At 43.7% G+C, this 13072-nt stretch overlaps 1 protein-coding gene across 8 annotated transcripts in view; it reads left to right on the forward strand.

Moving 5' to 3' along the window:
• LOC121877532 (Down syndrome cell adhesion molecule-like protein Dscam2) overlaps nt 1–13072 on the forward strand; it is a 223190-nt gene that overhangs the window by 30983 nt on the left and 179135 nt on the right. The window contains exon 1 of one of the 8 annotated variants that reach the window (XM_042383304.1): nt 8848–8943. The exons of the other annotated variants lie outside the window; for them this stretch is intronic. The gene's annotated coding sequence lies outside the window, so the exon portion shown is untranslated. Of the gene's footprint in view, nt 1–8847; nt 8944–13072 lie in introns of those variants that run through there. 8 annotated transcript variants of the gene reach the window in all.

A 13072-nucleotide genomic window follows, 5' to 3' on the forward strand; every position in this document is an offset into this window, starting at 1 on the left:
ATTAAAGGAGTCAGGTCTTTTAAGTAACTCACCATTAAAGGAGTCAGGGCCATTTAAGTAACTCAAGAGGTGTTCCATTAGAGAGATTAAGACCATTTAACTAAGTCAGAAAGGCAACGTTCTTCAGGGATTAAGATATTATTTGAGTGTGGCCATTTAAGTAATCCTGGGGGGGGGGGCATCTTGAAGACGCTGAGGCTATTAAGTAAGACGTTGACGGAGAGAAGGAGACTTTTAATGCTCTGTGGGGCCGTAAACTAACTCTCTCTCTCTCTCTCTCTCTCTCTCTCTCTCTCTCTCTCTCTCTCTCTTTTTTGGTGGACCCATAATGTTTAAATTTTCATTGTGACGTTCAGGTGTGTGTGTGTGTGTGTAAGAGAGAGGGGGAGTTGTGGGTGGGTGGGTGTAGTGTGAGGTGGAGGGTGGTGAGTATACTGTACTGTGTGTGTAGTAATGTAAGTGTTTATGTGTGTGTGGGGGTGGCTGGGTGTAGTGTGTGTGTGTAATAATAATAATAATGATAATAATAATAATAATAATAATAAAGGGTTTATTAATAGAGTTGCAGCTGGTGGCTAAAAATATACAAACTTACATGTGATTTAGACGTAATGATATGCGTTCAATACATTTACAGGGCTGTACAGTGTGTGTGTGTGTGTGTGTGTGTCTGTGTATGCGTGCGTATGTACCTGTTGTAATATCTATGTACTCAAGGGATTAATTGATCATAGTACTCATAAGGATTAAATCATTGTACTCAGGTGATTAACTTACTCAAGAGGTTAGCATCATCCACAAAGAATTTATTTACGAGTTTATTTTAATATTTCCAATCAAGTTCTTTATAAAATATTAAAAACACTTTTTTTTTCCAAGACGTAAAAATAACACGAATAATAAAATACAGCCTTAGAAATACTATTGTTAAAATACTCCACTATAACCACTTCAAAATCCCCCTCCCCCTCCCCTCCCCCCTCCCCCCTGTAACCCAATTCTCGTGTGGGTGTTGAGGGAAGAGGAGTCTCAGGTCGTCTTGGCCAGCCTCAGGAGTACAGTCGAGAGAAAAGATTGATGCTCAGTTGTTTTGGTAAAATAGCCAGGGATTCGAACCTCATCCCGGAGATTTTGGAACCGTAATATCCGCCTCCTTGATAGAATGGAGACAACGGGTGAGGGAGGGTGGGGGGGTGGGGGAAGGAGGAGGGGGAGTTATTCAAGTTTTTAACAGGGAAATGGTGAAGCAACAAGTGGTTTATTATTATTGTTATTATTATTATTTACGTGTTGAGGAGAAGCTGAGATGTGTATATAAACAGTGTGTGTGTGTGTACTGAAAGGGTAGTTGAGTGGTAGACAGAAAGACACACGTAACAACGCACACAATGACACAGCCCAAACGTGGTGTAGAGAGAGAGAGTAGGGATATTCGTATAGGTCGGTAGATTGCTGTCATCCAAGTGTGTTGACTTACTCTTTTTGTCACACGGCACGAACCCCTCCCTCCTTCCCTCCTTCCCCCCTTTCCCCTCCCCCTTCTCCTCCCCCTTCCCCCCCCCTCCCGCGTCACCAAAAGTATGATACATCACCCTTGAGCCCCCGTGTCAACACCTTCTATACGGTGACGTATATGAAAGCGTTATTATCCAGGTGTGGCAAGAGCCTACCTGTGTGTGTGTGTGTGTGTGTGTGATTGTAATCGTATTTGTGACAGTTAAGTGTGTGTAAGTGTAATAAATGTGTGTGTGTGTGTGTGTGTGTGATTGTTTGTGTGTGTTTGTATTTGTGTGTGTTTTGTGTGTGTATCTCTGTTTATGTTCGGCCTGGCCTAGGTCAGCCTTTCACGTCCTGTCATTATTTATACCCAGCCCAGAGGCATGACAGGATAATAACAGGACAGGATAATTAATGAATGGGGGGGGGAACTATATCAGGATAGTATAAGGAGAGTTAAGAGACGGGATAGGATGCGAGTGTTTATATGCTAACATGATAATACCGTATCTGTATGTGATTTAAACCCCGACACATTTGGTTGTTCTAGTCAGATTTGGTTGGGTTCGTCAGATTTGGTTGGGTTAGTCAGATTTGGTTGTTCTAGTCAGATTTGGTTGTTCTAGTCAATATGGTTGAGCTAGTCAGTCAGGTTGATTCTGTTGGGCTTGGTTGGGTTAGGCTAGGTTGAAATAACTATCCTCTTCCTCCTGTGGGCTTGGTTGGGTTAGGTTTGGTTGCTGTGGGTTTGGTTGGGTTAGGTTAGGTTGAAATAACTATCTTCTTTCTCCTGTTAAAATATCAATAGTGATCCTCTAGCCTTTACTTATTGCACGAAAGTCACTTGGAGTCACATTTTTAACATTACATATTTATACGTTACTTTACAGCGACCAGAACTTGATAGCACCGGGTAGAGAATGTCAGAATCACGACTTTGTCCTTTTGAGTACGATATTTGACCCCTTGAGTACGATGTTTTGTCCTTGAGTATACGATGTTTTGATCCCTTTGGTACGATGTTTTGATCCCTTGAGTACGATGGTTTAACCCTTTGAGTATTATGTCTTGACCCTTTGAGTACGATAATCTGACCTTTTGAGTACGATGTTTTGACCCTTTGAGTACGATATTTGACCCCTTGAGTACTATGTTTTGGCCCATTGCGTATGATGGTTTAACCCCATGAGTACGATGTCTTGACCCTTTGAGTACGATGTCTTGTCCCCCTTGAGTACGATGGCATAAACCATTTGAGCATAACGGCGCAACCATTCGAATACAATATCATCGTACTCAAGGGAACTGCTCATCGTACTCAAGAGGTTAAGACGTATTCAAAGTTGCATGTTTGTCTGGTTTTTGGAGGGTGGGGGAGTTGAAGGGGGGTAATAAAAGTGTAAGTAAATGCTCGTCTTGGAAGTGTGTTGTGTTGTGTGCAAAGTGCACTGATAGTACAGCATATGATGTATAATAGCGTGTTGGTGGTTTTTTAATGCAAATGCCTGGCCACTGACTTGCCACTTACCTGTACTGATTTACCTTTGCTGGGGGGGTGACTTGGTTAGACTCCACGCGTTTGTGGGAATGGCGTGAATTGATTGGTTGATTAGTTCTCATCTATCGTGGTGTCAGACTAGGCCCTCTCCTTCTAGCCAATCAAAATTAATATTATTTAAAATGTAACATAAGAAAAGGAATAATGTGATTTGAGGACGGCTTGATAGAAAGAACCAATCAGCGAAGGTTGTACCACCGTGTCTGTCTGTCTGTAAGTAAGAGCTCAAATTAGCGTGTGTGTGTGTGTGTTCTTTTTATACAGGTATACTTACATGTACTTGTCAAAACACACTTGCAAATTCGTACATTACTTACACACGCACGTATATACAGTCCAGCAGATAAAATGACACGCACATGCATAAACATACACACACACTCTGTCCACACACATACATACAGATAGACTTATGTATAACATTCACACACACACACACACACACAACCCCACATCCCCCACCAAAACACACACACACACACAACACATCCCCACCAGAAACACACACACACACACACACACACATATACCCACCCTACCCTCCCTCTCCCTTTTCCCCTCCCCTTCCTCTCCTCTCTCCCTTCCCTCCCCTTCCCCTACCCTCTCCTTCCCCTCCCTCCCTCCCCCCAACAAGACAAAGCTAAGCGTATAACTTGGCCTAGTTAAGACCTGACCAGAATTGAGTGGGAAGGGAACATGTGGCTATGAACTCATTAGACAGGGAACAGCTGAGAGAGTGGGAATGGGAATTTAATTGAATGAAGTGCAGAAGACGCTGGAATTGGAATGGGAACAGAGAAAGGAAGTGTGTTAAATTTTCTCTCGAGAATACTTGTTCTGGGGGGGACTGTCTCAAGTGTTATAAAATGTTATTAGTTCGTTATATAAATTGGGAAAGGAACTCGGTGTTATGTTCTAAAAATGTTCTTATTTCGTTATATACGACGGAACCTCAGAGTTATGTTATAGTACTACAGTGTTATTAACTATATAAATGTTTATGTTATGTTATTACTACAAGGTGTTATTGGGTTGTAACATAAGTTGGTGAGGGAACTTAATCTGATGTTACAAGACCATAATAATAATAACAATAATAACAGTGATGATAATAATAACAATAATAATAATAATAATAATAACAGTAAGAATAACATTAATAATAACAATAATAACAATAACAATAAAAATAATAACAATAATAACAGTAATTGGTTAGTGTTGGTGGATTATAACTAGGTATTTCTTCATTAAATATAGCGTTATAGTGTGTTATATAAGTTGGTTGTAAGACTTGAGGAAAGATCTTAATATTGTGTGTTTAAAACTTGAGAAGAAATGCATTAGTACTATTAATTTTGCTTTTGTGTAAATGACTTTTGTGTAGGACTTTGCCTTCTGGTGTGTGTGTGTGTGTGTGTGTGTGTGTGTGTTGGACGTATCAAAACTTTAGGAGAGTCTTGCTGGCAGGAATAATACTACTATGACGTGCAGGTAAATGAGTTTCCTCCCCAAATTTCCTTTTAACGTAAACTATTAGTTGGTGTTATTTGGCTTTTGTTAAATTTAAGGAAAAATAGTTTAGGTGGACTTTTACTTTAATGCTTTTGTTTTATTTTATATTATTTTGGTGTTTTTATATTATTTTTATTGTTTTTAATTTATATTACTTTTGTTTTTATTTTAAATTATTTTTATGGCTTTTATTTTATTTTATCGCCTTTATTTATTTATTTATTTTTTTGGAACTCGATTTTATATAGAAAACTTAAGTTTGTTTTGGCAGTTAGAACACTTCCAACTTGATATACTGTAACTTCATTTTATTTAAAAAAAAGACAGAACGTAATTTAACTGAGTAAATGAATAAGAAAAATAAAACAATTGTGATCAAAGTAATTATTAACTTGTTTTAACTTTTGCAAAAATACAAGAAAAAATCTACATGAAATGTAATGGCACTCTACAAAACGTAAGGCATTATTTAACTTTAATTAACTACAGAAAAACAAAACTAATTAACCCCTTGGGCACGACAGGTGAAGGGGTTAAATATATATAGGAAATTAATTGTATTTTAAAAGGTTCTAGGATAAAAATTACTTCGAAGGCAAGATATAAGAATTTGTCTTACGTTTTGTCTCAAGGTAAAATACAGAAAAAATAGTACAAAAAATAGCATTAAAATCACACCGACTAGATATGTTCACTTAGTACCAGTTAAGAGTCATAATGAACACGTAAATATTTTAGTTGTCTCCTGATTGATGTAAGTGAACGTATCTAGTTAAGGTAGAGTCTCAGTGGGTTTTTTATGCATATTTTATTGTTTTACCCCAACTTACACGCCCCCTACCCCCTTACAAGTAATAGTTAACGTGGGGGTCTTTAACACTACACTCTGGGGGTCTTTAACACTACACTCTGGGGGTCTTTAACACTACACTCTGGGGGGGTCTTTAACACTACACTCTGGGGGGTCTTTAACACTACACTCTGGGGGTCTTTAACACTACACTCTGGGGGTCTTTAACACTACACTCTAGGGGTCTTTAACACTACACTCTGGGGGTCTTTAACACTTTTATCTACCGCCAGTAATTCAAAGTACATTACAGAGTCCTAATGTAGCTAATTAACTCATCAAGCGTCTTACAACCCGACGGGGCCATCCTGTTAAACCATCTGACTCACAAACTGCCCACTTATTCTTGTAACTATTTAGCAGCCCAACTACCTACTTAACAACCCAACTACCTACTTAACAACCCAACCACCTACTTAACAACCCAACTACCTACTTAACAACCCAATCACTTACTTAACCCAACCACCTACTTAACAGCCTAACCACCCACTGAACAACCCAACCACCTACTTAACATCCCAAATACCTACTTAACCACCCAACCACCTACTTGACAGCCTATCCATCCACATAACTCACCTACCTACTTAACAACCCAACCACCCTCTTAACAAACCTAACCACCCTCTTAACAAACGCAACCACCCACTTAACAAACCCAACCACCCACTTAACAAACCCACAACAACCCAACCATCCACTTAACATCCCAACCACCCACTTAACCCAACCACCGACTTAACAACCCAACTACCTACTTCACAACCCAACCACCTACTAAACAGCCCAACCACCCAATTAACAACCCAACTACCTACTTAACAACCCAACCACCTACTTAACAACCCAACCACCTACTTAACAACCCAACCACCTACTTAACAACCCAACCACCCTCTTAACAACCCAACCACCCTCTTAACAACCCAACCACCCTCTTAACAACCCAACCACCCTCTTAACAACCCAACCACCCTCTTAACAACCCAACCACCCTCTTAACAACCCAACCACCCTCTTAACAACCCAACCACCCACTTAATAACCCAACCACCCACTTAACCACCTAACAAACTACATAAGGAGACAAATTAAGGTTCCACTCGGCCATCTTGGAAGTTTTTAATTAGCTAAAGTTTTCATTGTGACTATAAAGTGTTTTAGTTGTTTTAATGAGAACTGGAGTTTTCTTTATGTTTTTTCTGTAAAGCTTTTGGGAGATTGTTTGTTTGGTTGTTTTGATTGTTTTGTTGTGTGTTTGGTTTGATTGTTTTAGTGTTGTTTGTTTGGTTTGTTTGGGTTGTTTTGATATTGTGTTTGTTTTGATTGTTTTAGTATTGTGTTTTAACGGACTTGTTTGTTTGTTTGGTTTGTTAAAGAGTGTTTGTGTTATGGGATGTGTTCTAATTATTATTATTATTATTGTGTTTTTTTATATTATTATTATTAGTCGTAGTAGTAGTAGTAGTAGTAGTAGTAGTAGTAATAGTACCGTAATAATGTTTTCACTATTAATATTTTAGTAGTAGAATTAATAAATGAGTCATGAGTAAGGGAGAAGATAATCATGAGGGAGCAGTGAGAGAGGTCATGAGGGCAGGAGAGGTCATGAGGAGCAGGAGAGAGAGAGGGCAGAGTGAGAGAGGTCATGAGGGAGAGAGAGGTCATGAGGGAGCAGTGAGAGAGAGAGTCATGAGGGAGCAGAGGGAGCAGGAGGTCATGAGGGAGCAGTGAGAGAGTCATGAGGGAGCAGGTGAGGGAGCAGAGAGAGCATGAGGGAGCAGAGAGGTCATGAGGGAGCAGGAGAGAGAGAGGTCATGAGGGAGCAGTGAGAGAGGTCATGAGGGAGCAGTGAGAGAGGTCATGAGGGAGCAGTCAGAGTGAGAGGTGGAGTGGGTGAGAGATGGATGGGTGAGAGTGGGTGTGTGAGTGAGAGATGGATGGGTGATGGGTGAGATGAGGTGATGTGAGGTGGGTGTGAGGAGATGGATGGATGGGTGAGATGGATGAGTGAGGTGGGTGTGAGTGAGAGAGATGGATGGGTGAGATGGGTGTGTGAGTGAGAGATGGATGGGTGTGGTGAGGGTGGATGGGTGAGGTGGGTGTGTGAGTGAGAGATGGATGGATGGGTGATGGATGAGTGAGATGGATGGGTGAGATGGGGGTGAGGTGAGTGGATGAGATGGATGGGTGTGTGGGTGGGTGAGAGATGAGAGATGGATGAGATGGAGAGATGGATGGGTGAGGTGAGGGTGGATGGGAGGTGGATGGAGATGGATGTGTGGAGAGATGGATGGGAGATGGAGATGGATGTGAGAGGTGTGAGATGGATGGTGAGGTGTGAGTGAGATGGATGGTGAGGTGGGTGTGTGGAGAGATGGATGGGTGAGGTGGGTGTGGTGAGAGATGGTTGGGTGAGGTGGGTGTGAGATGATGGGTGAGATGGATGGGTGAGTGAGAGATGGATGGGTGAGATGGAGTGGATGGGTGGGGTGGGTGTGTGGTGATGGATGGGTGAGATGGAGATGGATGGGTGAGGTGGGTGTGATGATGGTGAGATGGGAGTGTGGATGGGTGAGGTGGGTGAGAGAGATGGATGGGTGAGGTGGGTGTGGTGAGATGGATGAGTGGGTGGGTGTGAGTGAGAGATGGATGGGTGAGGTGGGTGTGAGTGAGGTGGATGGGTGAGGTGGGTGTGGTGAGAGATGGATGGGTGAGGTGGGTGTGGTGAGTGATGGGTGGGGTGGGTGTGGTGAGAGATGGATGGGTGGGGTGGGTGTGGAGGAGGAGAGGATGAGGGAGGTGTGGGGAAACAGCCGAGTTTAAAGAGCTGGAGATCGATAGAGTGAGGCGAGGGAGGGGCTGAGTCCAGTACGGCTTTTTATGGAAATACGCCCACTGGAGACCACACCTGACTGTCCCTCCCTCCCTCCCCCTCACCCCTCGCCTACCTCACCCCTCACCTCTGTAACACCTTCCGGGGATCGGCCGTAGTCAGCCTCCTTAACCAAACTTTGAGACGACCAAATGACAAACAAAGTGTTGTGTATTAAAATTCTCCCGACGGCATCAGGTCCCTTCCGGCCGTCATCTGCATGCGCTGGGTGGGACGCCACTTTGTTTCGTTCACCTCCACCTCTTTCGTTCATGTCCAATTACTTACTCGTAGTTCATTGAACGAGCCAAGAATGAGTTCCTTAGCGTCTGGGGAAGTAATAAGGAGCGGTGGTTGGTGAGCGTGGCAGGGCAGGTGGTGGAGGGGGCAGGTAAGGGCACGAGGGGCATCACCCACTGGGGGCGAGAGCGGATGAATATTGGTGAGGCTGGTGGTGGTGGTGCTGGTGGTAAACACACATGCGCTATCCACTGTTAATTCTCGGCTCTATTCACTCCTTTCAGACCCCACATTTGGGCTCCAGGAAGCACATCTTTATGGTGCGGCTTTGACAGATGGGCCAGAACCCATGTGGAGGCGGGAGGCCGTCGCCAGGACCCGCGGTGGCCCACGTCGGCGACCTGTGTGCGTAGTAATAAATATGTCCCCCCTCCCCGTACCCTCCCCCTGGCCAACCCGTCCTCTTCTACACTACTACGACGCTCGCCCGCTGGATATGTGTTTGTATTTTATAGATTTTTCGAGCTGGATATTGCTGGTACACAGGTGCGCTTGACCTTATCACCATTTTTCTTTCCACGCTTTATATTTTATTTCCATTTTTTTTCTACTCGTGTGGATTTGAGCGGGGGAGTGGTAGTAGTGGAGCGGTATTGTGCGGTTTAGTGGGAGTGTGAGCCCGAAGCCGACCGTAAAAGATTATCTCCTTCCAGACTAGAAGCTCGGATATTGCATTGCCAAGTGGCCCTCCACCCCGGCCTGAACAACGCTGCCTGCCATTGTTCTTGTATGTCACGCCTACAATCTCTACCTCTTCTCACCGGCTTTTTCGTGTGTGTGTGTGTGTGTGTGTGTGTGTGTGTGGTCTGTCTCTTCTATCTGTCTGTGTTCACCAACTGTTTTATACTCACACAGACGGTAATACTCTACCACCTGTTTAACACACACACACACACACACACACACACACACACACACGTGCGCGCGCGCGGAAACAGATTCTAGAAAGCACCTTAGCTACAGTATCTCTTAACGGGATCAGATCTTTACAAACTCGGTAATTACTTGTCCGTGAATGTTCCCTTATTAACCTTAACTACAACACGAGGTAATAATGACTAATATATGCGAGTCATGATGATGCAGCGCTTTTTGAGTAATTATACGCGACAGTTGTTTAATTCTTATGAGGTGTTTCATTGTCTTATTATGTGAATCAGTTGTTAATATGACTCATAAAATGTGTCTCATTGTCTTAATATGTGAAGCAGTTGTTAGTGTGACGCATAAAAGGTGTTTTTATTACCTAAATATGTAAGACAATTGTTTACTTCAAGTTCTAAGAGGTGGCGCACGAGGCTCCACTCTGCAGGTATCAAAAATTTAATTTGATATCTGCATTAATGGTGAGAGTTTGTTGGGAACGAGTAAAGTCGAGCTCTGACGACGAGGAAACTTGGTGCAAAACACGTCTTGGCTTGATGCCCGGGGCGAGGATAGCAACACACTCCTGGGAAAACCTGGTGTTTAACCCCTTCATTATGAGGATTTAACCCCCTGAGTATCATGATTTAGCCCCTTGGGTGTGAATATTTAATCCATTCAGTTTGAAGATTTAACCCTTTGAGGAGGATGATTTAACCCTTTAAGGATGATGATTTAACCCTTTGAGATAATGGATTAACCCTTTGAAAATGCTGATTTATCCCTTTGAGGATGATGATTTAACCCTTTGATTATTAAAAATTAACCCCTTTAATACTATAATTTAGCATCTTGAGTATAATGACAACCCATTGAATATGGACTTAACCCCTTGAGTACGATGACAACCCCTTGAGTACGATGACAACCCATTGAGTACGATGACGTAACCCCTTGAGTACGATGACTTAGCCCCTTGAGTACGATGACTTAAAGTACGATGACAACCCCTTGAGTACGATGACAACCCATTGAGTACGATGACGTAACCCCTTGAGTACGATGACTTAGCCCCTTGAGTACGATGACTTAACCCCTTGAGGACGTAAGAATGCAAATGAACTCGATACTGATCTTAACAATTACCCAGCGAAGAAATAGCAGGGCTCCATCACCACTTCCATCACCATTATCACCAGCCATTACCGCCACCACTACCACCACCACTATCACCACCACTACCACCACCACTACCACCACCACTATCACCACCACTACCACCACCACTACCACCACCACTATTACCACCACTACCACCATCAATACTGCCACCACCACCACCACCACTATTACCATCACCGTCATTATTACCACCACCACCACCACTATCACTACTACCATCACTCACTGCTACCACTACCACCACCACCATTATCACTATCATCAATTACTGCTACCACCACTACCACCACCACTATTACCACTATCGTCATTATTACCACTACCACTACCACCACTACCATTATCACTACTACCATCACTACTGCTACCACTACCACCATCACTACTACCATCACTACTGCTACCACTACCACCACTACCATTATCACTACTACCATCACTACTGCTATTACCACCACCACCACCACCACCACCACCACCATCACTACTGCTACCACTATCACTATCACCACCACTACCACCGTAACACAAGCTCAGATGTGGCCGACTTAGAGTAAGTGAGTGCTGAGCTTGGATGTAAGGCTTTTAAATTCTCAGCTAACAAGGTTCTTACTTTTAAAACTTGGTCTAATGAAATAATCCCGAGGCAGCAATGACTGGCTCCCCAAGCAGTACTCCTCTCTCTCTCTCTCTCTCTCTCTCTCTCTCTCTCTCCTCCTCTTTTGTCTCCACTCTCTTCTTCGTTTCTCCTCACTTCTTCTCCTCTTCTCTCCTCTCCTCTCCCCTCCTCTTCTCTTCTCTTTTGTTCCCCACACTCCTCCAGTCATCCTCTCGTCTCCCCTAACCTCTTCTCTCTTTCCCTTCTCACTCAATATTCTCTTCCTCCTCTTCTCCCCCACTTTCTTCCCTTCCAATTCTCCACCACTCTGTTCCCTCCCTCTCTTCTCCTCCACTCTCTCACTCTTTCCTTCCTCCTCTTCTCCTCCTCCCCCTCTCTCTTCTTTTCCTCCTCTTCTCCCCCCTTCCTTCCCCTTCTTCCTCTCCCTCTTCCTCCTCCTCCTCTTCCCAATCTACTTAACCCGCTCCTCGATTGCCCGGGTCTCGCGTCGTTTGATCAGAGAGGAAGATAATCGCTATAATGGGACTGCATATTTTACTTTCATTTTCTTGTAATTGGTAATTGTGGTGGGCTACCGTCATCACAGCTCCTCCCCGCTCCGTCCCGCCCTGCCCTGCCTCGACCCTACCCCGCCCTGCTGCCTGCCTGCCTGACCCCACCCCGCCTCGCTCCCGCCTTGCCACACCCCCACCCGCCTCGCCCCGTACAGGAAGTCTGATGAGGGCCAATTTGGGTGGCCAATTTTGGGGAGTAAATTTTAGGCCTTGTAATCTCTCTTCTTTCTTTAGAGGTGAGGGGGAGGAAGGAGGGGGTGGTGAGGGGGAAAAGAGGGAGGGGATGGTGGAGAATGAGGGAGGGAGGGGGAGGGTCAGAGAAGCTGCTGGTGATGGTAATTTTGTTTTTGTTTTTGTTTTTTTAATAATTTGAAAACGATTTTAGTAATTTTGATTTAATTTCTTTTACATGCTAGAGAATATTGAGAAGAATGCAGGATACACACACACACACACACACACACCTTACCGTAGGAGGGAAAGAGAGACAGACTACCGTAAAAGGGAGAGAGACACTGCCGTAAGAGATAGGGAGAGAGAGAGAGTGAGAGACACACCTTACCGTCCCCGCCACGACCTGCCTCCCTCATAAACGTCCCGGAAAATTGCCAGTAATTGTGCGACTTGGCAACCACTGAGGACCTGTTAAAATGTTTTAGAGAATTCGTGTGTGTGTGTGTGTGTGTGTGTGTGTGTGTGTGCGTGTGTGCGTGTGTGTGTGTGTGTGTGTGTGTGTGTAAAGGAACTATTTGTGTGCAGGTCTATATATGTTTTTTATAATTACATGTTTACTGTTTGCTGTATTGGTTTAAACACTCCCTGGCCCGTTAACCCTTCAGAGGTCTGCCCAGGGTGTAGCGTGTCCCTGGCCTCACCTGCAGCACACCTGACGTTAACTACCTGCTGGAGACCCGTACCTTAGTCGTAGGTTAGGGTGGTCCAGGTGTTTTGGCTGAGTCGATTTTATTTTATCTTTTCAGGTAAAAAGTTTATTTTATTATTTATTTATTTTATTTTATTTTTTTTTGGGGGGATCTGTGTGTGAGTGGGCGGTTGAATGGGTGTGGATGGGGGTGGGGTGGAGTGTGTGTGTGTGGTGTGTGTGTGTGTGTGTGTGTGTGTGTGTGTGTGTGTGTGTATACCATCAGTAATTTTAATCACGAGAAACACTATTTTACCTCCACCGGCGGTAACAAAATGGAGGCAATTTAATCTCGGGTTTTATCATTCATTAACGTTAATCAGTTACACTTCT

The sequence above is a fragment of the Homarus americanus genome, unplaced genomic scaffold (genome assembly GCF_018991925.1).
Source record: "Homarus americanus isolate GMGI-L3 unplaced genomic scaffold, GMGI_Hamer_2.0 scaffold14655, whole genome shotgun sequence".
In the NCBI taxonomy this organism is placed as follows: domain Eukaryota; kingdom Metazoa; phylum Arthropoda; class Malacostraca; order Decapoda; family Nephropidae; genus Homarus; species Homarus americanus.